This window comes from Brassica napus, chromosome C8, assembly GCF_020379485.1.
Source record: "Brassica napus cultivar Da-Ae chromosome C8, Da-Ae, whole genome shotgun sequence".
Lineage (NCBI taxonomy): Eukaryota > Viridiplantae > Streptophyta > Magnoliopsida > Brassicales > Brassicaceae > Brassica > Brassica napus.
Window position 1 is genome coordinate 23,498,505 of NC_063451.1, and position 4,448 is coordinate 23,502,952.

The 4,448-nt window shown below is 32.1% G+C and overlaps 1 long non-coding RNA gene across 1 annotated transcript; it reads right to left on the reverse strand.

Annotated features, from left to right (window-relative positions):
• Positions 1-541: 541 nt before the first annotated feature.
• On the reverse strand, positions 542-2,836 carry LOC125591478. Its single transcript, XR_007327515.1, has 3 exons — positions 1,800-2,836; positions 1,138-1,706; positions 542-1,044 (listed from the first exon to the last, which is right to left on the reverse strand). It is a non-coding gene; the product is annotated as an uncharacterized LOC125591478 (long non-coding RNA).
• Between the last annotated feature and the right edge of the window lie 1,612 nt (positions 2,837-4,448).

The window sequence follows — 4,448 nt, forward strand, 5'->3', positions numbered from 1 at the left end:
GTCTTTTTAAACTATTCATACTTGGCATTTTGGTTGGTTATGTTATGAAGAGTGTGGTGAATTTAACCATTCACCATAGGGGTGAACCTAAGACCATCTCCAATGGGGGTTATTCCCATTGGGGTTCTTAATATATGTATTATGTATATATATATGTATATATTATATATGTGTAAATAATTGTGGGGTCTATAATTATTGTGGAAACCCATAAATAAAGGTTTTTAGGGATTCTTAAAACCCTCTTTTAAGAATCTTTACCTATGGGGTTCCACAAAAATTGTGGACCCCACAATTACTTATACATATATAATATATACATACATATATATATACATAACACATATATTAAGAACCCCAACGGGAAGAACCCCGTTGGAAGTGCTCTAAGACCATCTCCAACAATAGATATGGTGTTAGAGTTCTAAATCATTTTTTTAATTGAAAATAATCAAATTAAAAAAATTTAGATACTTGTTTAGTTTTAACCCCTCCAATGGTAGAACCAATTAAAAGTTCTAAGTTTCAAAAATTAGAAAACTTGTAATAATAGATTCCTTGCATCTCATTCTATAATAAAAAAACTTATAATTATTGAACAAGACATCAAACATATCACTCTGTCCGAGCTCATTTTCCAACCAAACAAGACAATTCATCAAACATATCACTCTGTTTTACAGTGCATCAAACTGATTCAGAAAGACATTAATAACTACTAATCCAACCGTCCACTTCAAAATCTCACCGTTGATTATGAAGTCGGATATTTCATAATTATCTATACCAAATATCAACTCAATAAAAATTAATTTATCTTGTCAAACGGAGTCCTAACAATGCAGCAATAGAACAGTTTCTCCAGTTTCTGCAGATTTAAATGATTTTGGGCCAACTTTGAAGGTGATTTGCGAATTGATCATAGCTCTGATGCGTACTCCGATTGATTCCATGAACTCTCTGCAAGTAGAACTTTCTATATATTACTTGGTCGTGATTCACTACCTTTTATTCTGACCATAATCCTCTCCTAAAGTAGCTTACCTGTACATTATTTCATGGGTTCAAGTTGCAGTTTTTGGACAGATTCAACAGAATCTTGTTGAACAAGCAAAAGACACAACAATTGATTATTACCTCTTGCAGTGGTACTGTAAGCCCGAATAGTTTCTCAAACTCGAACCAAACATGGTAGGGAGAAGTTACCTCAAAAAATTTAAGAGCACGCTCAAGTTTTGAAACTTGATGGCAGAATACACCAACACCATAAAAAATCAATCACAAAACCATGGATTCTTGAAACTTGACGATATGGGGAGTAATCATACAACAAGCCTGATAAAGAATCAATCACAACACCATACAATAAACATAGCCAACAAAAAGTTTGATCTTTTAAATGATAAAAACTTGCCTCTTTCATAACAGAGTCTTCTTTTATACAAAATCGGTTTCTATCTATAAAACCGATCTTACGGAAAAGTGTCGGCCATGGAAGTCTTCGAGAAGCTAGAGAAAGTAGGGGGGAGGCACTTACGGCAAAGTGTACAGAGCGAGAGAGAAAGCTACGGGTCTCATCGTCGCTTTGAAGAAGACTCGTCTCCACGAAGACGAAGAAGGCGTTCCTCCCACCACTCTCTGCGAGATCTCCATCCTCCGCATGCTCGGTCGCGATCCCTACATCGTCAAGTTTTGATTACTCTTTCCTGTAGAGCAGTCAACCACAAGAACAACAAAAGGGCAGTAAATTTTCATGGAAAATCCAGGAAAAGGATTCGAATTTTTGTCGTGAAACTCACATGTTATCTTGATTGAAAGAAGCATAGTAGATAGAGGATGGAGAGGATTGACAGCTGAGTCGCCAAATTGTGAAAGAAGATCTCTGTTTCGTCTACAAAAAAAAAAGAGTTGCTTTCAATCCGCGAAAGAGAGAGAAAAAGAACAATTGGATTTAATTTTTTTCCCCTTTAAATACTACCCTATCACAAAGTGACACATATTATTTAGAATTGGTTCTAAAACTTTCATTTTTAGAACTTTCATTTTTAGAACCATATATATCTATTTTTTCTCATTTTGATTTAATTTTCAACATTTATTTACTTAGAACCATCATATAGAATCCTCATGGATACTCCATTGGAGATGGTCTATGTATTGTTCTTTAATATTGGGCCCAATTTAGGTCAACAACTTCTTCAAAGCTGGCAAGAAGACCCCCACCCCCTTCCCCACTGGCTGGCTTCTACACTACAAATTCACTGCCTTGAACAATGTAAATATATACTTATACTTCAGTTACAGTCCAAGTCTCATCAAAGCGTTTTAACGGGAAGTAAGTAAATCAATATGATAAAATGAGAGAGAAAAGTAACTTGAGAGGACAAAATAGAATGAACTGTGGCTAAAATTAAACTACGTGCGGTAAATAAAGGAGTAGCATCTGTTTCTATTGGGTTCTGCCAACATCTGCACAAGAGAGAGACACAAAGAGAGAGAGGAGATAGAGACATTACACACTATTTAGTATTTATAGGGGCGTAGACTGATGTTATTGTACGTACGATTGTTGCATTTATATTTATAGTGTTACAGCGTTTGGTCTACGAATGAACGGTTTCAATATTTTTTTTAGAAAATACAATTGTTATATGTTCAATACAAAAAACGTTCTGCTAAGGGTTGATTCATGGTCTACGTACATGCACATCAGCTTTCGACAGTGCAGACAAATACGACACAGCCCGAGCATAGATGCGTTTCATATAACTACATCAATAACGAAATGTTCTAAGATAATACATTAAAACATGTTTTAACATGTTTTTGTTCCATAAATACAAAAAATAAAAAATAATCAAAAAATAACATTCATTAAATAGTATAAAGATTTAGAGTAATATATATTTTTAAAAAATATTTATTTCTATTTAATATATTATCACTTAAAAATAAATTGTTCTTTTCACTCTTTAATGAAAGTTATTTTGATTATTTTGTGCTATTTATATAATAAAGATTATTTTGATGAAAATTTCCATATCTAAAGTGTATGTAAAAGTCTGCAATCTCTTTATATTCAATATACCTTTGAATTTTAACAGGATGTTGGTGTTTTTCAAATTAATGTCTGATTTGTTGAGATTGTACAGCTCATGTCCAACTCTATATAGTCTGATTAGTATGATATTGTCCATTTTGGGTTTTAGGCAAGTCCGCATGGTTTTACTTTTTGGTTTCTTTCCCAAAAGGCCTCGTACTAATTAGCCTTCCACGGGGATCTTTCAGAATCAGTAAGTCTTCTTTCATATTAACCTCACAACCCATCTCGGTTGCTTGTCCAAGACTTATGATATTGTGTTTAAGACTTGGGATGTAGTAGATATCTTTGAGTGCTCTTCTCTCTCCTGTTTTTCGGATGAACGTGATCGAACCATATTGTTGGGATTGTACAGCCCATGTCCAACTCTATATTGTCCGATTAGTACGATATGATTTATACCTTTGATTTTATCTCTTTATATCTAATATACCTTTGAATTTTAACAAGATGTTGGAGTTTTCAAGTTCAAGTTTAACCTTTTATATTCAATATACCTTTGAATTTTAACAGAAAGTTGGAATTTCATGTCTGATTTTATTTCTTCTGGTTAGTATGATTGTTCATGTTGGACACAAATGCTAATGCCATATAAATTCATTATAAAACTTATTCTCATAGCATAGTCGAATATTTTTTATATACAAGATATTATTTGTCTAAGAATATCTCCAATCCATTTATATATATATATATATATATGTCTCTATAATATTGTCTAGAGATAAAACTATATCAGTTCATCTCTATTCCTTCTTCTAAAATAGATATTACTATTTTTCTTTTTTTTTTTATTGAAGAGGAAATAACATTCTTCTATTTTTACTCTATTTTTAGATATTTCTATTTTAAAAAACATTATAACAAATTTCATATGTATTATAGAGTAATTCTAATTTAAGAAGAGAAACATCAAAATATATTATAGATGGTCTAAAAACATATGTTAAATCAAACAACATATATAAATCACCTATCCTGGTTTTATTACATCTTGGTACAAAATGGAAATCCACGGCTTTATCTAATCAAACTTTTGGAATCAAGTTAAAAACTCACAAAACTTTTACCAAGCCTCAGCAATAGATTTAGCTGATCAAAAAAAGATCTAAAGTAGCTAAGGAGTTCAAGATTTTTATCAGTAAACTATATTCTCACAACAGTCTGAGGGGACATACAAGTCTCGGTCTACAACCTCTTAGAATTTTTTTTGAATTTTTTTAAAATTTCACATTGTTGAAGATAAGATAATAGTGAATACGATCTGAGCTCAAAGAGAAAAATGGAAATTGAAGAAATGTTTCAGTTATCAGATTCTGTTACAAACGTTTTACATATATAGTCTCCG